General features: G+C 44.8%; 1 protein-coding gene across 1 annotated transcript in view; it reads left to right on the forward strand.

Moving 5' to 3' along the window:
• Positions 1 to 25,020, forward strand: part of RDH10 (retinol dehydrogenase 10) — a 62,930-nt gene that overhangs the window by 15,058 nt on the left and 22,852 nt on the right. The gene's annotated exons all lie outside the window — the stretch shown is intronic.

The raw sequence follows: 25,020 nt of genomic DNA on the forward strand, positions 1-25,020 counted from the left end.
GCTTCGGGTCTCTTTGGAGGTATGCTGTTTAAATGTTGCATGCATCTCAAGAATCCAGAAGCTGCACCAAAGCTGCCCTCCAGTGCTTAGGAATGGAGTGTGACTTTGGCGCGACCTCCGGACTCTTAGGACCCATGCATCATTTAAATAGCATACCTCCAAAGAGACCCGAAGCAGCTTTATTTTGGCAGTCTGTAACAGGCCACAGTGAGATTCTTTTTATTAAACAGGCCTTTTAAGATCTTGCAGGTTTGGTTTTATTGGGGGGGGGGGGTGAAAGTGTTGGTTTTAGATTATTATTTTTAACTTTGTAAGTTTTAAATTTTATATTTGTAATTTTTTAAAAAAAATTCAATTTTAATTGTTGTTTTAATGTGTTTTATATATGTTGTTAGCCACCTTGAGTCCCACTTTAGGAGAAAGGTAGGATAAAAATAAAATAATAAATAAATAAATAAATACAACCTCACTATTGACTTGCACCAAGGGGGAAAAACCTTATTGTTCTCTTTAGATGGTGAAATAGTGTTATCCTATAACCCAATTAGATTCTGAAGCTGTTTTGAGTGAATGGCATGGAACCTGTAATGTATCCAGAACATGTTTGGGCTGGCTTGCTTATACTGTTTCTGCTGAAAGAAAGTGACAGCATCCACCTCCTCTGGGCTGGTTAAGTACAGTAAATACATGCAGATGGCACTGAATATTCTGTACCTGACTCATGAGCTCCTTTGGTGGTCCTTAAACTTATTGCTTACAACTATAGGCTGTCAAACAGACCTTTAAGTGGAAGCTGAATATCAGGAGTTGAAAAGCCATTGAAAATGAAGCCACTCATACAAAAACCAGCAGTGACACAGAGTACTTAAATATTTTAAAGCTATTAGGAGAGAAACCCTCACAAGGTAGGTTTCATAAAAATGCAATATGCACACTTGTATTCCTTTTTCAACTGTGGGGATTTGGTTCCAGGCCCCCCATTGATGGAGAAAATGTGCAAGGTCAAGCCCAAATTAGTCAGTGGGTGGTGACATGCACACACCTATTTCAGCGCAGCTGCGTGCATGCACTGCCATTGATTAATATATGGTACGACAGTCTGTGGAAGCTCTGATCTGTGAATGGCCCTGCCAATATGGTAGGCTCACTGTAAAATGCAATATTACAATATTTGATCCAACAACCAATTAACAGCTATGCAATCTAACATGAGATTACCATGAGTGGCAGATAATATTTTGTAGGCCCTTGCTATTTCAGGTGAAATCACGCACCTTATTTCTTGTTGTTTGATTTACGTACCTTTATCTGTCATAGATCATGGGTAATGTCACCCAGAATCATGCATAAACAAGAACTGCAAGTGCTTCAAGCACTGATTAAGAGGGCAATCCTAGTTATTGGTGACCATGGTTAGTAATGGTGCTACATCATGCTACATTTCGCTTAGGTAGATGGTAAAAAAAGAGGGGAAAGTCATGTAGGAAAGGATTGTGAGGGCCCCTGATCTCCAGCCCTGCTGTTCTATGGAAACATTTAGGCTGAGCTAAAAATAGCTTTGAAATGTCATGTATATATCTACCATATTTAGAGTGTGCACACTGCCTCTTTACCCCCCTCTAAAGCAAACTGAGATGATGCCAGGCGTGATTAATGTTAATAGTATTATAGACTGTTCTATATACACAGACAGCTCTCCTCCTATATTTTAATACAACTGTTTGACTGAATGCAAATGCTGAAGCTAACGATAGATGGTAGTTCCATTTCTGTGCAAAAGTCTAAATATAGACGAAGTGTCTTCTCAGGAAAGGGTGCTTGCTATAAGTTCTCCTTTGAGATCTTGTAGACGAGTGTCTTTACCAAAGAATTTTAATAAGACAACTAGCATTACATTAAAATTGGGTTTCATAAAACCATATTCCTCCATAAGTTTTTATTTTGTTTATCTCCCAGGATTCAATTTGTTTAAATTGTAAAATAACATAAGCTTGGGGTAATTACCCCATGCTGATTCTTGTCTAGATTTTATTGTTGTATGCCTTCAGGTCAATTCCAATTTACGATAAACCTAAGGTAAAACCTATTATGGGATTTTCTAGGGCTACCAATGTGTGATTCGCCCAAGGCCACCCAATGGGTTTCCATGGCTGAATGGGGAATCGAACCTTGTTCACTAGAGTTGTAGACCACTGCTCAAACCACTACACTAGCTGGCTCTCTTTTGTCTAGATCAGTGGTTCCCAAACTTTGGTCTTCCAGATATTTTGGACTTCAGCTCCCAGAATTCCTGACTGTTGGCCAAGCTGGCTGGGTCTATTGGGAGTTGAAATCCAAAACACCTAGAAGACCAAAGCTTGGGAACCACTGGTCTAGATTATCAGATAATTATGTCATCTTTGACTTAGTCCTAGCTTAAACTGTTAAATTTGTAGAAATGCTCCCACATCTGTTACTTCTACAGTGTCAGTATAAAAATTCAGAGTACTTTTGCTGAAATAGGAAAAAGGTCCCTTGGGACTACAAGAAATGATTTAGTGCTGTTAAAGTTGTACTATTTTAACAATTTTAGTAATCTTAGTATTTATAGAGTTGTTGTCTGATACTCCAAATCTGTGGTAATATTTTTCAGTTCACACAAGGAAGAGTAGGCTGGTAGTTCTTTGTTTCTGTGGCCTCTGAATCTTGACTCTTCGATTCTTGAATACTGAATCACTAGGACTGAGAATGCTGCTCCTATGAAGATGTGCTCAAAATGAAGTAACCTGCATTATTGCCTTATGCTTCCATTTAGTTCAGAAATAGAATCCTGTAACTAATTCTCCTTATATATACAGATTCCTTTATAATAACTATTTTTCCATTGATTCAGGGTGTTTAAAGTTGTATTTGTTTTACACAAGATTGGGTTCAGTTGATGCAGGAGCATCTCCATATATCCCATTCTACCCCTGTGACCTTCCTGAAAAATAACTTCTTCCTAGTTTTACTGCTTTTCTTCTTTTTGAGGATCCATAAATGTATGGACTGGTTTTGATTTGTATCCTGCATTTCACCCAAACAAAGTACGTAACAAAAACATGAGTAAAACAATTATGGGGTAGTTTAATATATCCCAAAAGAATGGCCATAATTTTATCACACTGGGGATGATTTCAGCATTAAAGACATACTAAAGTGCATTTAAAGCATCCTGCAAATGAAGCAGAAATGGCAAGTAATTGTGTGAATGATTATCACATTTGCCCAGATAAAGTGATACTGGAAATGCCTTGTTGCTGAAATCCTGAAAGTAAAAAGATGCACATTAATGCTTCTTTGTGACCACTTTAATGGTGGATTTTGTGTGACATCATGTGAAATTGTTATGCATAATTACACGATTTTTCCGGGATATTCACGGGATTAAACTCTGATCTTCTTCGTGTGAGAAATGAGAATCTTAGAGTTGATTTTATCAAATGATTTCTTTATTGTAATAAATTTTTAGATTGCCTTTCCATTCAGTGTCATTTCCATAACAGCTCCAGGAAAAAAGAGAATGTTGTATGCCAGTTGTAAAGTTTGCTACAGTATATAAGATAATGTAAGAGTATAGAAATATTAATATGATACAGAAAAATTTAATCAACCGGTTGAGTGCATTGGGTCTGATTGGTTAGCTTCTGTACTACAATTTTTCTAGCAAGCTATTTGGAAGATATTGACATCTTTGGGATAAAATTTGTAAAAGCCAGTGGCTCATAGCTCAGATTTTTGCAGAGAATTCTGATCTGGTTTGTGCAAAAATCTTAATATGCTGGACTCATTTTTTGTATTTCAGACATTTTTTAACTATTTGCATAATACACATGTTTTTTCTATTTAAAAAAATGGAAGACTTCAGATGGCAAGGAACCAGTGCCTTGACTCTGTACCAAATTTAGAGAGGTGTGGTTATGAGATACCCAGTTCCTTATGTCTGCATTTGTTCCAGAGATCAGAAAAGATTTCTTGTATAGATTCTAGAATGCCCCAGCTAATATAGCTGCCATTTTCTATTTTTCCTACTTCAGTTGCTTTAACAGAAAGCCAAAATCCACTTTGAATATAATTTGAGCTACAAATGAACTATTTAGTGAGGATGTTCCTGTTCTAATAATTTTTTTTAGAAGGATTCCACTGTGGGCCAGTTAATCAGGCTACCACCTGTTGTTGCTCTTATGTACCTTTTAAAGTTAGTTGCACTGTCTTTGGTTTTGAATATTACACACACACCATGGTGTAGTGGTTTGAGTATTGGACTAGATCTCTGGGGGCTCATCTACACCTGTCAGAATACTCTGGACTGCTCCCAGAATATTCTGACCCTGAATTCCCTCTGAATTCAGCCTTTACTTTACTCTCTTTCCCCAGCAGTGATGAGCAGCTACTTTCCTGTTGTTGCTGGGTGCTGCTGTTGAAGCCAGAACAAGGTGTCCAGCTATCAATGCTGGACACCTCATTCTGGCCTCAAAGTGACTTGCACCTGCAGCAACAACATTAAGTGACAAATGAAGCCCCTGAGTGATAAGGCAGGTGCCTGTTGCCATTGAAAAGCTGCCAAAACCCACAGTAAAAGGTGAGTCTTTAAAATGCAGGCAAGGGGAAAGAAGGTGTGAGCATCATGAAGACAGTCCAGAACCAATTTGGGCTTTTGACCCTGCATTGTGTAAGGAGGACACAGTGAGTCGGTGGGGGAGTGGACTTCTGGTAAAATACCCATGTAGACAAGGCCTCAGAGACCAAGGTCTCTGCCATGGAAACACAATGAGTAGCCTTGGGCAGGTCACAGTCTCTGAGCCTAAGAGAAAGGCAGTGGCAAACAATATTTTATTAAGATAAATGTTGCCAAGAAAACACTATGATATAGTCACCATAAGTCAGAGTTGTCTTGAAGGCTCATAACAATAATGTGCATATCCCTAAGACTAAATCCACTTGTTTGTTTAAAGTAGAATAGGCACCATGTATCAGTGGCACCTTGGCAAGTCAACACTATGTAAATTACGTTGTACAACTGGTTTGTCTAGCTGGGATTAACAATTAGGAGCTCGACAGACCGCCCCCAAAAGGTGGTCTGGAGCTGCCAGTTTTTCCTCTGGAGGAAGTTCGCAGCAACCATGTTAAAGAAAAAGCAACATGGGATATACAGTCAAAGAAATAAAACATGTATGTGAGAGTCAGGATGACTCAGCAGAAGCCAATTGGGAACCACACAGGTGTAAATGGTAATACAATTAACAAGTCCAGAATGCCAAGGACAAGAAATGTAAAGTGGATAATTGGACACACCTGACAATTGTTAAGTGGTCAAGGCTAAGATGATGAAATCATTAATTGTAGGATGAACAAAGAGAACCAATGGGAATGATGTACATGCCTACTGGGTGGAAACAGACCACAGTGGGTGGTACCATGCTTTGGCTATAATAATGACTATGGATCCCATTGCATTTTGTGGGTAGTAGTTGTGGGTAGTAGGAGTGGAGAGTGAGGAGTTGAGTATTGTTTGGAGCTGTGTATATAGTAGAATAAAGTAGATCTTTTATATAAGACTACTGAGTTGTCTGGTGTCTTGGGTGAAGCTACAAGAACCAGCAGGACCCTGGTGAAGAAGGGTGAAGACTTCTGTGGAAGCAAGAGTGAGAAGGCTTGGAGAGTTTGTCGGGGTCTTCAGCCTGTTCTCTGCAACTCTTGCAAAGATATAACAACTGGCCAAAACTGGTCAGCGTGGTGCACAACCAGGTGGTGAGTTCCAGGCCAGGTGAAGAGCCACAACTCCCATCATCCCTGACAAACCAAACCGCACAGGATCCCTCTGCTCCCAAAAAAACCTGCTAAAAGCTTTCTTGTATAAGTGGTCTCTGAGTCAAAACAGAGTACAGTGGTACCTCGGGTTACGAAATTAATTCGTTCCGCGGCTAATTTCGGCTAAATTTCGTAACCCGAAAAACCTTCGTAACCTGAATTGCCATAGGCGCTAATTGAAAAAAAATAGCTCTTGCTGCCCTCCGGTGGCGAAATAGCGCGAGGTTTTTTCGCTAACCCGAAAAAAAACCTCGTAAGCCGCAAACAATAATCCCTATGGGATTTTTTCGTTCTATCCGAAAAATTCGTAAGCTGGGTAATTCGTATCCGGGGTACCACTGTAAAAGAAATTGCCACAAGAAAACACAATGGCCTTGTTTGTATGGGCCAAAAAGCTCGTTTTCCCTCCCATTCTGCATCATCCTCTTCAGGTGACACATGGCTCAAACCTCAGTCCTGATGTGGGCAGTCGAGATGGTGTCGCGGCATATCTCACACCAGACTGCGGTATAACAAGGTTCATACGATTTAAAAACTTACCTGTTCCTCTAGATCAGGGGTAGGCAACCTTTTTGAGCCGGGGCCGGGTTGCCTGTCCCTCAGCAACTGGTAGGCCGAAGCCAAAAAATAATAAATAAGGGAGATGAGGCCACCGGCGATTGCGGCGATTGCTGCAGCCCCTGCATGCTCCTTCTTGGCCTCTGCAGAGGCCGAGAGGGAGGGAGGAGCCATGGAGGAGCGGAGGTGCGGAGGCGGGCGGCGCGCACGGAGGCCACACCCTCACCTTCGCCTCCTCTGCCCCAGGCCTCGTGCCCTCCGCCTCCTCCGTGCGGCCCATGCGTGGTGGAGAGGAGGGCAGCGAGGCCCTGTGGGCGCCCGGAGCTTGTCCCAAGGCCTCGGCGGATCTGGCCCGCCGAGCCATAGTTGCTGACCCCTGCTCTAGATCTTCTGGGAGTTCTGGAGCTCTCTGTTTCTGCACTGTGGTGCTGTTGGCACAGGTGTCTCACTGAGCCACCTAGTGCATTTGCCACCACAGGTCACTCATTCTGAGGTCAGAATGAAGCACCAGAATATGATAGTCGCTGGGCACCTTGTTCTGATCTCAAAAGTGAGCGCGTGGCCTGTGGAGAGAGCCACCATGGTGCAGAACAGAGGCCAAAATATATGGCGGCAGGTTAGGGCAGCTGCAAAGTAGGTAAGATTTCCTTGACAAGGTTGCCAAGTCAACGTCTGACTTTCTGTTACTAAGCTGAAGACACCAGGTGTGTCAAAGACACTTTGTGATCATATGGGCCAGCCTGACTGCAACAAAATGCTGTTACTTCTCCACAAAGTGGATCCTATTTTGTGCTTGCATCTTTACATGGTTTCAAACTGCTAGGTGGGCAGAAGCTGACACTAGTGATGGGAGCTCACTCCGTCCTGCGACACTTGGGCCCTGGCCTGCCAACCTACTGATCTTACAATCCCAGAGTCAGTGTCTTAACCACTGAGCTACGTTGTCCCATAAGGGCAGCTGTAGGGCCCAGGCTATTCTGGGCTGTCCCTGGAGTATCCCGGACAGTGCGATAAGTACAGGTTGCTTACCTGTGTACGGTGTTCTTCCGAGTGTGGTCATCTGCGAATACATACAAATGGGTTTCACTGCGCCTGCGCAGTGCTGCTCGGAACTACTGGAATCACTGTGCAGAGCTCACTCTGCACAAATTGCAACTTTTTTGGCGGGTAACTCGCCCCACCCCGTTATAAGGCCCCTGCCTTCCCGCTCTTTCCCCGTTCCGCAATTTTTCCGCCAAGCAGGCGATGGAAAAGAGGCCAATGTGAGCAGGACACTGAGGGACGGAGACGGGTGGGTATTTGTTGTATTCGCAGATGACCCCTCGAAGAAACACCGTTACAGGTAAGCAACCTGTACTTTCTCTTCTGTGGTCTCTGCGAATCATACAAATGGGTTTAGACTGACAAGCTAAGGTATACGGCGGAGGGAGTGTCTGAAACCAAAGCTATGGAAACCAAAGGTATATTTATTACAATAACACCTTGAAACATAAAAGGAGTCAGTCTTTTGTTTCATGCACAGATCAAATAGCAATAATTCTGCTAAACCTGAGAAGGGAACAGAGGTATGCAAGACCGATCCATAGGATTTGGTGCAACCAACATACAACAAATGTAAACAGTTTAACTGTTAACACAAAACATCTAGTATGCAATCAATGCAACCCTGAACCAACACAGCCTCCCGAAAGCTGCGTCTCGGGGCCTGGTGTCCAACTATAGTGTTTAATAAAGGTTTAGGTTGGGACCAAACAGCTGCCTTGCAGACATCCTCTAGAGGGATCAGCCCAGAGAATGCAGAGGATGCTCGGCATCGCCTTGTGGAGTGGGACCGCACCTGCCAGGGAGCGTTTGCCCAGAAGTTCATAGCAGAGTGGATGGTGCTAGCCACCCATTTGGAGAACCTCGCGTAGACACAGGCAATCCCTTCTTTGGTTCCGAGTAGCATTGAAAAAGTCTCTCGGACCGACTGGAGGCAGCAGTTCTGTCCAGTTAAAATGCAAGCGCCCTCCTGACATCAAGAGAGTGCAGCGTCGCTCCTCCTCTGACGTGCGATCGATTGCCAGATGTGGCAACACAATGTCCTGGCAACATTGTGAAGGTGGACACAACCTTAGGAAGGAAGTAATGTCTGTACGGAGGACCACCTTGTCCTTGTGGAACCTTAGGAATGGCTGGTCCTCCGTAAGGCACAGGTTCGCCCGCACGCGGGCAGAGGTGATGGCCACAAGGAAAGCGGTTTTCCAGGTCAACAGTCTCAAGTCCGCTGTGGCCATTGGTTCAAAGGGCTTGGATTGGAGGCCGGACAGTACCGTCTCCAAATTCCAAGCCGGCGTTGGTAGCCAACAGGAGGGGATAAGTTGGCACAACCTTTTAGGAACACCTTATCACAAAGGGCGGTCCTTGAAAAAAAGACACCTCCCCCCGAAACTGATATTTGCCACAGATGGCAGACACAATACGCATTTGATGGATTGCATTGTTGTGAGCACGGCCAGCCCCCCATCCAAAAGCCCCGCCATCAAAAACTCCAGACCACTGAGTGGACACCTGCTGCAGGAAGACAAGCCCTTTTGGTTATAGGAAGCAGGCACCAAAATCTCTTACATTTCAGCCGGCATTAAGAGCGCTTGGTGGTAAGGTTTTTTGTTTTCTGGAGCAGCCCAGGCTCACCTGTCCTACCCGACTCAACGTTCAATGTCGGTCTAGGGCCGGGCATCCTCCCAGTCCACCAGCGGCAGCGCTCTACGATGTCTGGGTGGAGAATTCGTCCGTCCGGATGGAGAGTTGAGCATGGTCCGATCGTGGTATCGAAACGGAGTGAACGCATCTCCCGGACGACGGTGGAGAAGGATGCGAACCACGGTTTTGCTCTCGGCCACCACCGGGGGTGATCAGCGACTCGCCTGGGAGCTAGTCCGTTGTCTATCTTGAGACACCACCCTGATGATGATCGAATTGGGAACGGAGGGAAAGCGTTTTAGAGTAGCCCTCCCACCGTTCCAGAGGAAAAATTCGAATGCGTTCTGCCGAGGGGATCCGTCGCATCGCTTTCTGGAGCAGAGAATTCTGGGGACCAGTGGCTGTTCCATCTGGCTCTGCCGAAAAGATCGATCCGGGTGGTTCTACCCATCCGATTCTCGAAGACGGTCGCTTTGACCGCTCTCGCCGGATGAAGCCTACCACTGTGGCACACACGAAGGAGATCTGCTGAGGCGGTATCTGCCCAGAGTCTTGTTGTCCTTCCGGGAAGGTGAATCTCTACGGAAGGATGTATGCCCACCGCTCTGAATGCCACCATTCCCAGATGCGGAGCTAGCTGAGGTCACAGAGCAGGGTCTTTGGAACCTGGCTGCCACCTTGTTTCTGTTTGTATGATGTAGTTACATCACGGTGTTGTGTTGTCCGTCCTGAGAGGACCACTCTCCCTGCAATGAGCAGTACTCGAAACGCCCTCAAGCGCCTTCTCCACTGCGCAGCATCTCTAATGGCGTTGATGTGGGAGGAGTTTTCGTCTGTGCGCGACACTGTCCTTTGACGCACAAGGTCGCAGCAGGTGCCGGCACCCCATCCCTTCCAGCCGGATGATCGGTTGTCAGCGTCAGTTCGTGTACTGACGCGGCTGATTTGGAAAAGCATCCGTGGTTACAGACGTTGGTAGCTGTCTTAGCCACATCTGCAGGAAGCGGGCCTATAGTGTCTGCGGTATCCGTGAGCCACTTGAAGGACGGGTCTCTAGCGGAAGAGACGGAGAGGAACCCAGGATTGGATTGCTGAGAGGCCGAAGACGCAGTCTTGCCAGAGGTTGTGGTTGACGAATGTCTTTCGATTCTCGCCATGTGGCCCAGGGCCGACTTGGACATCTTTTTTTCTGGCCTTACCTTCTGTGGGAGATACAAGGCTCTGAGGATGCTCAGGGCCCAACGAAAGCGGTTTCGAGGGAGAAAGGCTAGCAGAGTTCTCGGAGTCCAGGGATGGCCCGATGAACTTGAACCTGTCTGGTCCGGTGTGAAGAGTGGGATCTTTACCTGTTTGACCACCAACGCCCGCAGGGAGTCGAAGCTGCCAGCAGGCTGCGAATGAGACTGCCTCCTGCCTAAACTCGTCCTAGTAGATTCGGCTGCCCGAACAGCCAATCGTTCCAGGTACTATAGGGAAAAACAAATCGATAGCCCCCTTTTGATGAAGGCTTCTTTTATGACACCACATGCGAGCCCTATGCACTTCGTTCTGAAGACTCGTGGGGACGCATGGCACAAGCCAGCACGGAAGCACGTTTGTAGTTGTGTACGAGCGGCGGAGCCTGACATCCGACCACAGCGCAGGAGGAAATTCTCTGTGGGACTTTCCCGGATCCCGATGTGGATAATAGCATCCTTCCAGGTTCGAAATGTCGCCGAACCACACGGCCCTGGTGCGAGGAGGAGAGGCAGAACTGAGGCCAAGTTTGTACACATTCGGTAAAGCGACGATATAGTCCAAACAACAAGTCGTCACTTGTCTCAACGTCCAATGATGCGGCCTGATGCCCCCATCCGTTTTATAGTAAAGTAACCTGAATAGTACCTGAAGAAAAAAATCGGCCAATTTTCGCTATAGGTAAAATAAAGTTAATAAGGTATTATATCGTCGTTCGGTTTAATAAAAGAGGAGATTTGCTCCTTCCTTAGCAACACAATGTGCCGCACTTCGCTTCTAGCGAATGGCGTGATTCCGAGGGGGATGTGGGACATGAAGGCATCAGTTCGCCGAGGAGCTCTTTGGAACTCGAGCGGGCATACCCCTACGCGACGATTGTTTAAGACCCACTGAGTCCGATCATTGTATTAGAGGCCCATGGTTGTTAGCGTACGGGCCTCAAGATGTCAGAAAAAACGATTGGGTGAGGATCGCGGACGAAATCGCTCGCCTCGCGTCCTCTTCAGCGCTCTCTTCTTCCCTGGTCGTTCTCCTGCCCGGCGGGATTGCATCCCGCGGGTTGCTGGTTTCACCTTAGCGTAACGAGCGCGGGAAGTTGCGACGGCCAGAGGCAGCGAGGGAAGACTGCGAATGCGGAAGCGCTTGTCTCATGAGAGCCTTGTCGTTTTTTGGCGGCTGACGATCCCGGCGAGAAGGTCCTAATGTGACTTGACTTGCCGGCTGCCACGCGGCGCTGTCGCTTTCGGGAAACTGGAGAAGCCAGGTTTGCCTGAGGAATGCCGTGCTTCTTGGCCGCCGCCTTCATCCTTAACTTGCGTCTGTTCAGGCCCGGTCGTCTCGCGTCTCGCGCTGGGAACGAGCTCTAGTTCCGTCAAGCGGGCATGTCCTCGATGCGCCCGCTCTAGGACCGCTTGAGATCTGACCGACTCGGAGCCCCTCAGCCATGGCGTGGTCGCGAACGAGCCATTGCGTTTTGCAGACATGGATCTTCCGGAGCACGCTCCACCCATGTATCTGGAACGTGGTGATTAGCCAGCTTACCGCTATTGAGTGAGCTCGTCTTTGATCTCCACGAAGCTTGCCTCTGGATCGTCATCCAGTGATGTCCGCGAACCAGGGGGGAGATCCGTTTATTCATGAGGGTCTGGATTGTAGAGCCCCAATGCCATGCTCGTTTGTGTATGTACATCTAGCGCGCCTTATTCCCCCAGAGCCGCATTGCCGAATAAGCCTTTTTGCGCCACGTGTCCATCTAACTTCTTTGCCTCTCCGGTGACATGGGGGGGAGGTGTGCCTGCTTCGAATACGAAAGCTGATGTTGGGCACCTTCCACAATGCGTTCCGAGTTCGGCCCTGGGGTGTTCTGCAACAGGAGCACTCGCCGGTAGCGACCTATCCCCTGTAGAGCGCGCTCTGGCACCCTTGCGGAGGCGTTGCCGATATAGGGTGGCCGGAGACGTTCCCAAGACTTCTTAACATCTGGTCTGACGAGGCAGATGGTAGGAGAGGGCAGACATGGTTGGAGTGGGAACTGTCCATGTTACCCCGACGCTCCACCGGGTCCTCCGCCGTCGTACCTCATGGAGATGCTACGAAGCTCGGATTGTCAAAAGGGCCACTTGCCAATCACTGACCACTTGTGTTCTGTCTAAAGGCCCCTGACGTACATCCGACCGGCGAAGCCGCGCTCTGGATTATGCATCCTCTGAGGCGCGAGGCCGACCCGACGATGGACATCCTCGTTCGAGGGCACCTCTGCTGAAAGCGGCAAACAGGCGGTTCGTCACTCAGAGTCCAGATCGAAGATGAGAGGATCATTCAACCTCGACCTTGGATAATTGGGTCTGGCGACAAGTCTACTGACGGGACAGGGGAGCGGCCTTTGCGGGTTGCGGGACGTAGCGATCTCTCACCGTCTACGAGGTTGGAGACGGCGACCTGTCACGTCTACGCGCTATGCAGAAGGTATAATCTCTAGTAGATCGATGCTTTGGGACCAACCTCTGGCCGGTTCGGCACGGTCTGATGGATGGGTGGTTCCACCTTGCCCGTGAACTCCCTTTTTTTCATGCGCCCTGTCTTCGTCAACGGGACATTATAGTAGCGGCACGCTGACTGCACGTCGAAAAAAGAGATCCGGCCAGTCTCCTGTGTTGTGAGGGGCCAAATCGTTTACATTCAATCCGTTGCAATGTGGATGGGAAGACGATCGGCTTGCCCCACCGGGCAGCTCGAGGGGTACGGCATCCACTGCTTACCGTGGGTCGAAGGTTTCCATGGTACGGCGGTAGGTAGAGGACCGTGACCCAATGGTTACCCTGGCTCCACCGACGTTGCGCTCCCTGGCATGGAGCTTGCAATGGCAAGCGACGGCACGCTGGACACGTCATGGATCGGGATGTAAGAGTCTTGCCTCTTTGTTCTTTGCCCGTCTTCCTCTGGCAGGACACTTAAACCTTCCTTAGGTCGGCCGAAAACAATCACGATCAGCATCTGTCACGAGGTGCCTCTTCTTCCCCGGTCTTAGGACGTCTCATCTCCAAAAATGGGAAAGAATGGGTCTGTCAAGGGAGATCCAAGCAGTACATGGGAGCCGCCGTCGATGCAGGAAGGCCCCGGTCCCTTGGATGCCTTGGAGGATGAAGCAGGCGAGCATGGTCGTCTTTCGCGTTAGCCTCTTCGAACTGCGGGCCCCTACCGCTCCTCTCCTTTGCCGCTTGGAGGCTCCGTTCGGTACCCTCACGTCCCCGATGCTTATGGGGCGCGCTTGGAGTTGTTTGTCTGTTGTTGTCACTGGCGGTTTAGAGCCACGCGGCCACATGCCTGGTTTGGTGGTCAAGGGTTCCCGGCCTGAGGACACACACCACGTTGGGGAAGGTCCTGGGGGCTTCTCCCGATCCCAGCTGGAGACACTTGCTCGCCGCGAGGATGCCAGCGGGGTGCGGGGCCCCCAGATGGTCGGACATAGAATGCAGGACGCCGCGAACCTCTTTTCTTGCCAGCTTTCCCAGGCAATCGACGACAAGTAAGCCGGCGATCTCAACGCGGTTTGTATCCGGCGGCACTGGCGATAGAGAGCCCGGATCTACAGATGTGCGGCAGGCCTTTGCGTCTTTGTGGCTCGCGACCAAGCAGAGCAGGCAGCGTGCGAATGTGCGGCTCCACTGAACGGCGCATCTTGCCTTGCAAATGTCGCACTACTTCTTTAAAAGCGGGCAGGCATCCTCAAAGTTCGAAGGATGTCATAGGTCCGGAATGTTATCCCAGGCGGGGGAGACAAACGAATGCAGTCAGAAAAACAAGCTTCCGAAGTCGAAAAACGAAAGTGTTATTCCAAGCAAGTCATACAAGCGAAGGTTCTCTGAAGCAGCTAGCGCGGCGAAAAAAAAGATCAGGAAAAAAAAAAAGGAAAAAAAGGAAACTGGGAAAGAGCCGGGAAGGCAGGGGCCTTATTTATATAACCGGTGTATGGGCGGATAAGTCACCGCCAAAAAGTTGCAATTTGTGCAGAGTGAGCTATGCACAGCTGACTTCCCAGTAGCGCTCTCCGAGCAGCACTCGCGCATGCGCAGTGAAAACCATTTGTATCATGCTTCGCCAGAGACCACGAAGAAGAAGGCCCAATACATAACAGCTTGTCAGTACTATTCTCCGAATGGTGGATAGGGAAGGTAGGTGTATCCTATAGCTCTGCATGTCCTCACAGCTTGCAGGAATAACCACAGTAATGTGCCTTTTATGTGCTGCCTGATTTTAAACTTACATTTGATTTATTTTGTCCTATTCTTGGATACCCTTGCATGGACAGATCAAGCTTCCAAACTGATACTATTTTAAGAAAATCATGCCCTGTATATACTAATGTGGTATAAGTTGAATGTAAACTCAGTGGATCTCTCCTTTGAGTATACCTGTACAAGATTATAAGGAGGAAGATGGAATTGTTTTTAAAACAAAACATTCTCTTTCTTGCTCATTAATCTGGAAATTCTGCTGCTGTATGTCATTTCTCAGTCCTGTTACTGGATTTCTAGTGTTTAAAATAAACTTGTTCTAACTGCTCATGGCTAGTTAGAATGCATATGTGAACAATCAAAATTGTTATATCCTCTTGATTTATATTTTACTGATGGGTCTCTTAAATGTGTTTCCAAGGAAAATTAACTCAAACTTTCTCCTTGTTCTTTCATTTACTATTTAAGAAAGACAAGAAGTAGGCATTCTATATTTATTCTGCTTTCCAAAGAACAACAACTTATACATTTGGTTTTATTGTTTTCCCCCCAACATGCGACGTTCTTCTTTTAAAAATGTGCTCACGTAATGCTAGTTGGATGGGAAAAACATCTAATCTGTTTTTGGTATAAGTGCTGTGTGCTGAGTGCCTTCAAGTTGGTCTGACTTATGGCGAACCTATCGTGGGGCTTCTTGGTCAGAGGAGGATTGCCTTCCCCTGAGGCTGAGAGCATGTGACTTGGCCCAAGGTCACCCAATGGCAACAGAAATTGAAACCCTGGTCTCAGAGCCATACCAGTGTTGAAATCTCTACACTAAATAAGGATTGGTAATTTCCAGTCATTTGCAGGCTGTTCTTCAGCCCCACCACCTCTCTTGGGCCACAACTCAGTCAGGAATCCTCCCCAAAAATTAACTCAAAACAGGAAGTTGCTGTTGTGCTCACCTCTATTAATCTAGATCATCCTCATGCTGTTTTAGTACAAAATTGCTCCTCCTGACAACCTCCACAGGAAGGGGATATCTATTTTTCTCTAAGAGATTTTTCCAGTGTGAGCAAGTAGCTGAGCTCCTGAGCAACAAACCCACCACGATTATAAATGAACTTGCTATGAGTTCTGCTGATGCTGAGGAAGGGGCAGAGTAGTGGTTTCTACACTTCCATTCCACCAGCCAAACCTCCCCTGTGTTCCAGAAAGCTAGGGAGATTTGGAACATAATTGGAAATGGTACTTGGCAGTTGGGGAAAGAGAGAAAATTCAACGTTTCCATTCCAACCAAATTATTCAAGAGAAACCAAGTTTCTTTCTGTTAAGAAAGGGGGCCTTCTGGGTCCAACTTTATGTACTGGTTTTTTACCCACTGCTAAAGCAACACTTCAAAAATTAGAGGTATTGTGTGAAAGAGATGTGTCTCTTTCATCTGGAGCCGGGCTGTTCTACAAACATTTTGCTGCTTGGGCTGAAAAGCAAATGGAGGAATCCCTTGACATCCAGGTGCATAGTTAAACCAAGGCCTTGTTAAGATTTTAATGGCACCTGAGGCAGAAAATCTCACAACCAACACTCACTGTTCCTGAAGTAAACAATGTGTATGTGCCTTCAGTTGCCTATTGACCCATGACAGCCCCATTAATTTCATAGGTTTTCTTACACAAGGAATATCATAACAGTTTTGCCAGTTTCTTTCTATGAAATATCACCTACAGAATCTGGTATTTGTTGTTAGTTTCCCATCCAAATACTAGCCAGGACCAGGGCTGACTGTGCTTAGCTTTCTGGTACCTTTGGGTGTTTGGGTCCTAAGTAAAACAATACAAGCATATTAAGTTTAGTAACATAACAGTTTGTTTCCCTTTCATGACCCTTGCTCTTCTTAGCTGCCTGAGGCAGTAACCTCATATTGTCTAATGGTAAAGTCAACTAGTAAATTAGTGGTGCAATATAATATGCTCATAGCATCTGTTGAAGTACAGTTATAAAGGAAAAGCTAAGATGTAGTTGGCTAGGCATAATGAAATGTGTTGCTATGTGAAAAGATTCAGATGTTTGCATTATTTCAAAACCAAATGGGAAGCTGCTCTGATGCTGATCAAAACTGAGGTGAAGAATTCTCACAGTTAGAAAGGGAATGCATGTAAGTGGGACTTAGGGTCTGAGTGCTAGGAACTTCCATTGTATAAAAAACAACTTTGTAAGAAAAGGCAACTCAACAGGCTTGGCTGCTTAGATTCTATACTAAAAATAAACTGACCTTATGGGTATTTTTTCTTTATTTGATGTTCTTATTAAAGTCTATGCCAAGTCTTTTGCTTCCTGATGATCCTGTCCGGGTAGTTTTGAATAGACAAGATTGCTAGCTGAACCATTGGAGGTTCTGAGTATTTGTTGCCAGATAAATTTGAAGGTTGTAAAACTTCTTTTAAAAATTAATAATAATATAAATCCACTGTAAGCATTACATTTTTGAGCATTTGGTTTGTTGCCTGATTGGTTTCTGATGCCTGATTGTGTAATAAGAAAATATTTACTCTAGGAATTCTCAGTGAGTTTGGACTTGCGGTATGTAACAGTCCTTTAACTTGTAGGATGACCTTTATCTTTAGAACACTTTGCCTGTTTACATCATGGGCTAGAAAAAAAAAGCTTCTCAAATAGTGGACCATAAGCTACATGAATTGGTTTTTGTGGAAAGCTTGCAGAACATAGAGAACTCCCTCCTTGAATGAGTCTCTTTGACTTGAGCAGATCATCAAGTAAGTTAACAGCACTGCTACCATTTATCAAAATTTCCCTCAAAATTTCAAGTAAAAGGGGAGGGGGTGAGTTCACAGTGACTTGACTGGAGGCCTGTTTTTGAATGTATTGCTGGTTCTGGTTGCCAGTGTTTGAAAACTTTAAAGGTTGTTAAAATTTTGTATGGTAAAGTACATACGATTTGTAGAACAAATTCAAAACTGATCCATGATCACTCCAGAAAACATCAAGAGGGCTTCTGAAAAAACATTGGGAAGTAGAGTGTAGTTTAGGGGTCTAGACTAATAATTTTCAGGAATCCTTGCGTTTTCTTAGGACCTTACGGGTTGTTTGTCAATAGGTGTTGGTGGACAGATTTCCTGAAGAACTTGCCCATCTCTTCGTTCCTTTTGCTGCATTACATAACCAAAGAGATGTGTACATCATAACAGATATTGGGAAAATATTTTGGACTAACATGTAACTTTGCCAACTTTACCTGTGGGTTGCACTGTCTGTTCATGTGGTACAGTGGTGAGACCCAAGGGCATGTACAGTTCTGCGTAAAGTGCATTATTATTGACCTATGCTGTGCACAGAATATCCATGGGAAACAACATCTATGTTGGAAAGATTTTCCTGGAAAACAGTACACTCAAAAGCCACCTGGTGCATTTGCCACACAGGTCACTCATTCTGAGGTCAGAATGAAGCCCAGAATATGATAGTCGCTGGGCACCTTGTTCTGATCTCAAAAGGAGCGGTGCCTTGTGGAGAGAGCCACCATGGTGCAGAGAACAGAGGCCAAAAAATGTGGGCAGGTTAGGGCAGCTGCAAAGTAGGTAAAGATTTCCCCTTTGACAAGGTTGCCAAGTCAAGTCTGACTTTCTGTTATAAGCTGAAGAGCCAGGGTTGTCAAAGACAACTTGTGATCATGTGGCCAGCCTGACTGCACAAAATGTTACCTTCCACCAAAGTGGTACCTATTTATGTGCTTGCACTTTTACATGGTTTCAAACTGCTAGGTGGGCCGAAGCTGACACTGTGATGGGGTCACTCCGTCCTGCGGCACTTGGGCCATGGCCTGCCAACCTACTGATCTTACAATCATCAGAGTCAGTGTCTTAACCACTGAGCTACTGTGTCCCCATAGGGCAGCTGTAGGGCCAGGCTATTCTGGGCTGTGTCCCTGGAGTATCCCGGACAGTGCAGATAGGCCAAATACATAACCGCTTGGTCAGTACTATTCTCCGATGGTGGATGGGAAGGTAGGTTATCCTAATGACAGCTGTATGGGCTGAATTTAAAAATTGTGGCTGTCCTGTAATCCTATATTTCAAAAACTTTCACCATCTAACTTTTCACTTCTTTTTTTCTTTTTTAGGGGGGGGCAGTGGTTAACATTTTCTATCAAGAATGGCTGTGATCAGGGAACTGTTTAATTAAATAATAATTGTAGCCTCTCTGAGAGCCTTTGTAGCTGAAGAGTGGGGTATAAATGCTCTAAATAAATAAATAAATAATGTTTACTCCTTACTGCAGCCAGTATTTGAACAACCCCTTACTGTAGGACTAAACTGGAACATGACCCACTCTTGGTCTGTTCCTTAGAAACTCTTGAGATACCTTACCCACTTCGGGAACTTATTAGTGAAACTGTATTCCTCTTCAGCTTTCTCAATTTGAGTGTTTTTCTCATTTCATATTCCAATTAATACCTAATTGGTAGCAGTTGTTAATCTTTGTAGGGGTTACTTTATTGCTGTGTATCTATAAGAACCCACTTCTTCTGTTGGTAGACTTTGGAGGAGATATTTATGTCCTCTAAATGCAAGGATAGTTTAGAAGGAATTGGTTAGTATTTCACCCTTCTTAACCCGACACAGATGCTCAAAAAAAATCACTCTTATTAAAGGAGAGGGCTGTTCCCTTGTACAGGGAGAGAGAGCAAAACACAAAGTGGTTATCATTAGAAGTTGAAATAACTTATTGTATTTCTGCTACAAGCTCTTCAATCCCCTATAATACACTAAAATTAAAATGACTCCATATAGTAAAACAAAATAATGATGCAATAGCACCACTTAATAATTTTTAAAACATGAGACAGTTAACAAGGATGTTTTTGCTTTACTTGAACACATGTACCAGATGTTAGAGTTGGATGAACCCTGACCAGATACCCTTCTCTTTTGATAAAAGCAGATGTTTGTTTTGTTGTGTTTCTCCAACTTATCAATGTAGACTACCTATCCTATGTGTTTTTCTTGACACTAATTATTCAGGGGAGCTTGACATTGTCTTCCTCTAAGTTTGGGGAGTATGACTTGCCCAAAATCACCCCAGTGGGATCCCAGCTGGCTAGAGAGGGATTCAAAACCTAATTCACACCTGGACCACTATGGCACACTGTTTCCCTGGGAAATTTTACTAAAGAAACCCCCATAGCAGGGGGGGAAACAGACTGGAAAAGAGTGATGGCCCAAGATTCCCCTTGATATGCATATCCACTTAGGTATTTGACCCTGAGTCTTTCCCAGCCCACTAACACTTGCCTAAGGACTGATACGTGAAAAGGAAAAGGAAAGTTGAATGAGCAAAACCTTATTTGATGGTTTTCAAACTGTGGGATGACCCCCCCCCCAGGATGTGTGTGTGTGCAACGAGTTGCTCAAGGGGTATGTGAAAATGGAGACCCTGATCATCATCCATCCTCCCCTCCTTCCCAAACCCTTTTTGTCTAGGAGAGGATGGGAAAAGACAAGGAGGGCACTTGGAACCCTGCTGACGGCGGAGAGGGGAAACTGCATCCAACCTCTGTTAAAAACTTCTAAAGAAGGGGAGACTCCACCCCATTGCCAAGGAGAGGCAGCTGAAGGCATAGGAGGGTGGGGGTGTGGGTAAAGGAGGAATGGGCACACACCTGTTTCTTACTCTTCCCCTGCCCCTCTTCATCTCTCATGTACCTCAGAAATGGCTTCACATGCCAGAGAGGCATGTGTGCCATAGTTCACCACCAAGGATCTATACGATATACTTCTATTGATACAACCTCGAATTGCATCGGCTTTTTTTAGCAGTCCCATCAGATTGTTGATTCATGATCAGCTTGTGGTCTACTCTCTCCTAGTCTCTTTTCCCACGTACTGTTTTCAAGCCAGGTGTCCCACATCCTATATATACAGTGCGCCCGCGTCATACGTGGCTTTTCAGGCAGATGATGAAACGGGGCGGTGCATCCCATAGGGAACAATGGGGTGCATGCCCAATTGTGCGCATGTGCCGCTGCGCCCACCACGCTGCCATGTGCACAACCCCCATTCATTTCAATGGGGCTCAAGCATAGTGGATGATTCGCTTTCACGTGGGGAGTCCAGAACGGATCCCTGTGTAAAGAAAGGGCCACACTGTATGTGCATACATACTGTATTTTATGCCTAAGTGTAGTACCTTACATTTCTCCCAGTTTGAAATTAATTTTGTTAGTTTTGGCCCAGCTTTCTGATCTATTAAGGTCTTTTTGAATTTTGATCCTGTCTTCTGGGTATTAGATACCACTTCTAATTTGATGCCCTCTGCAAATTTCATAAGCATGCCCTCTATTCATCCCAAGTCAATAATAAAGATGTTGAACAGGTCTGTGCCAGGACAGAACCCTGTGGCACCCCCACTGGTCACTTTTCTCCAGGATGAAGAAGAGCTTGCTGAGCACGCTTTCGGTTTGCCCAATCAACCAATGACAAATCCACCTAATAGTAGCATGTCCAGCCCATATTTTACTAGTTTGTTTGTGAGAATCTCTTGGGGGACCTGTTCAAAGGCTTACTGAATCTAGATATTCTACTTCCACACCATAGGATGTTCAACGTATAACATTGGATGTTAAATATGACTATAGGTGATTGTGTTGAATGGAATACACAATAAAGCAAAGTATTTTTATTCATGTACTGTCTCAAGTGGGGTTTGCAATGTCTGGATGTAGATGCAAAGGGGGGTCACAAGGGTAAAAAGTTTGAGAACCACTGTCTTGTTCATAGTTCAGGGGCTCTTTTTTGCATTACAGTGCACCATATTTTGGCATATGTCTTAAAAAATGATGAGGAATTATCTGAAAACACATGCAGTTTCTGTGCACTCTTCATATAAAATGAATAGTATGATTTCACAGTACAAGACGTGGTACTTAAGCAGAACTGTAAATAGTTACTGTATTGTTGACATGCGCAGTCTAGTTCATTTGGTGTATTCAGTACAGTGGGCCCTTGGTATCGCTTGGGTTTGGTCCAGAGGGCCCCAGCCCCTTGGGGGTACCAAAATGCATGGATGCCAGAGTGATCAGTGTCTCCTTTTCCAAGACACATCTTACATTTCAACCTCTGTCCAGGAGATTTCAGAACGTCCTTCATGAGCATTTTTATATTTCTATTAGTGTTTTTGTTTTATTTTCTAATTCCTACTTTTTTTTAATGTCCTATATTTTGCAATACTTTGTCCTCCTTATGGTTGACATCTGGTCACCTGGGGATGCTCAAGTCCCATTATATGCAATGCATAGTAATTGATGTCCCTTATATAAAATGGCAATCAAGGGTTCCTTTGTGTAATTTACTTAAAAAAAAAGCTTGATCTACATAAAAGTCTTTGGATCTGGAGATCTGACTGTACTTTACATGCTCCCTGCTCCCCAAAAGTGTGCAGTCTAAATTATAGTGGTTCCAAAACTTTGGTCATCTTGATGCTTTGGGCTTTAGCTCCCAGATTTCCTGAATGTTGGCCAAACTGGGTGGGACTTCTGGGAATTGAAGTTCAAAACACCTGGGAAGACCAAAGTTTGGATCATTGGTCTAAACTGTTTCTTTAAGGATTTTGGACTTCAGCTACCAGAAACCCATGTGGCACTGCCTGTGATTCGGGATCTAAGGTCCAAAATCTCTCACCGGGCACAGTTTGGACACACTAGCCAAACTTAATGTTAGGAGGAGGAGGAGCAGGTCAGAGTGTGTGTTGCTGGAGTTTATTTTTCTTATCTGTTTACACCACCAAAAGGAGATGTGCTTGGTGCCTTTTCCATTCACTTCTAAAATGTTTCTAGGTCTCCTCGAGAGTACTGCAGATAGGTAGTACCTGTTTGAAAGTTTAAACTTTGTTTGAACAAAGATAGGACTTCAGTGTACTGAGCAATTGTGTCTCTTCTACTCATGTTATCTCAAATGTGTATCCCCTTTTTCTTGACTTTTTTTTTACTCAAAGACAAAGTGTCACAGTTCTACAAACTCATGCGAAATAAACATGCACACTTATGAGCAGTATTAGCAAATTTCTGGAGTAAAAAAAGTTGGGTTTTCTTTATCCATGGATTGGCATTCTTTTGGCACACATACAGGTATACAGAGTCCTGCCTATACTAGAGTCATCCAGAATAACTGCTATGTATTTTTCAAGGAATTTCTATTTACTGCGGTCAAACCAGTCCAGCAAGTTCCTTTGTGCAGTCAGGTTGATGAAAAGAAGCTGGTTAACACTCTTTCTCTTAACTGCTTCCTTAAGAAGATATTGGTGTTACCATAGAACCAACAACAACAACAAACAATAAATGGTTTATTTATAGCCTGCCCACTCACAAGGATCCATCTTTCTTAATGGATGAAGACTGGCTTATGTCATTTTGCACAATTTTATTATTTCCACATTCACTGTCATGAACACTTCTTCACCTTTATGTTTCACTGTGTCCAGCTCACCAACAAGATCTTAAGCCTAAATTTCAGTTTTACTTATTATATTTGAATTACATTTTTTTCAGTTATTACAATAATGTCATTATGTTACATTAATGTACAATAATCTGGAACAAAACTAAGAATTTAGTTGCTTCCAAAGGTAAGCAAGGGGATAAACAGACCAGTACTAAACCCAGCATTAGGCTGAAGTGGGGCTGGCAACCACACACCAGTCACCCTGACTCCACCGGATGCTGGCATCATGCTGCATGCCGATGCATGCGTGACCTGGCGCAGTTTGGTTTGGCGCGGTGTCACACCATTTCTTTGGCGCAGGTGTGTAGACGTGCTGTCGTGCCTCAAGAATTTGCACAAAAGCCGCCACCACTGTGCGAAAGGCAGCTTTTTGCTGCTTTAAGAAGAGTGGCTTTTGCCGGGCCTTTTCGGCCACCAACGCACCGGTGATTGGGGTCTGCTGAATGGGGCAGCAGATGCCACTCCTTTGGGCTGTTGTACGCCCCTCCCAGTGCCCCCCAGTGATATGGTTGTCTACAAACTAGTTTTTCTCATATTGCAGGAAAATTCCTACCATATTACTCCATCTGTTCCAACCTTGCTTTCTAGATGACCACCAAGTCTCTACTTTACTGTGAAAAATAACTCTAAGTAATTTTGTATAGATAACTTTCCAGTCCATTTGACTGAAAGTCAAAGTCCCAGTCTTACTTTCTCTTGTTTTTTAAAATGCACACATCTGCAGAATTAGGTATTGCACCTCAAATCCTTCTGTCCTAGAATAAATTGTTCTCTTCTCTATTCTAGAACCAGGAAAGAAGAAGATGTTATGTTTTTGTCCCTGCTGATATGATCAGTCAGCCGATTCCCCTTTCCTCCCATAATTGTAAGTTTGTAGATGTGCCCCTGAGTGCACAAAGTTGGGACAACAGTCACAACTTCTTTCTTTCACTCTTTTTACAATTTTATTTTCAACAAACAACAAACAAATACTCTTGGAAAAACAAACCGCAGACTAAAAACACCAAACACAATAACATTTATGCTTCCTCCTCCTGGCTTGTCTAACCTATTTTTATCACTAAAATCTTCCTTTTACAGACTTCAAGCAGTTCGTGTTTTCTTTATCATTTTTCTCAGATTTCACAGCTTCTTAATTCATAATGTTGCGCGTACAGAGAACTGTGTTTATGGAACTTGGCAGAACCCATCATTACAAGAAAGAATATGAGAATTCAGTAGCATACATGTGTTTTTTTTTAAAGGTTTCTCCCTTTACAGATTTCAACATATATGTTTGAAATATCCACGATATTTGTGCACAATGTGTGTGTAGATGAGGAGAGCTTGTACAAGAAGCATCTGTGTGTCTCTTTTGTAAACTTAAAACAGCTTCATTGGGTCCTTGCCTGTTTCTGGGCACAATTCAAAGTGGTGTCTGATCTGTTAAGCCTTATGTATGCGATAGGATCCAGGTGTTTTGAAAGGGAACCATATTTTTCTATGGAAACTTTTTCTGGGGTTTGAAATCTTTGAGGGAGGCCCTTGTTCAGTTCTGTCACTCTTATAGGCACATATGGCAAGAGATATGAAACGAGTATTCTGTGTGGTTTGCTCCCAGCAATGGGACTCCTTTCTAAGAAGACTTGCCCTCGGTGTTTGTTCTTTCTGCTGGCAGGCAGACTCAGATCTTGTCATCGGCATGGTTGTTGCTTACTGAGGGACGATGGGGAGTGTATCCGCTGGATGTTGTATTTTATATGATGGTAAGTCTTACATTGCTTTAATTAAATTTTGTTTGGTTTATTTAACAATTTTTTTAACAATATAATTGTTTTAAATTATTTCAGCATTATAAACCTTCCATGTTTATGGTTTTTATTTCTGTTATTAAGGTTAACCTTTGTGGAGCTACCTGGTCCATTTTGGAAGAAAGGCGAGGTGTAAGTTATCCTCATAGCACTATCAGCTGAGCTCCTAATTCCACTTTCACTTGTCCTGCTGGT

This window comes from Sceloporus undulatus, chromosome 4, assembly GCF_019175285.1.
Source record: "Sceloporus undulatus isolate JIND9_A2432 ecotype Alabama chromosome 4, SceUnd_v1.1, whole genome shotgun sequence".
In the NCBI taxonomy this organism is placed as follows: domain Eukaryota; kingdom Metazoa; phylum Chordata; class Lepidosauria; order Squamata; family Phrynosomatidae; genus Sceloporus; species Sceloporus undulatus.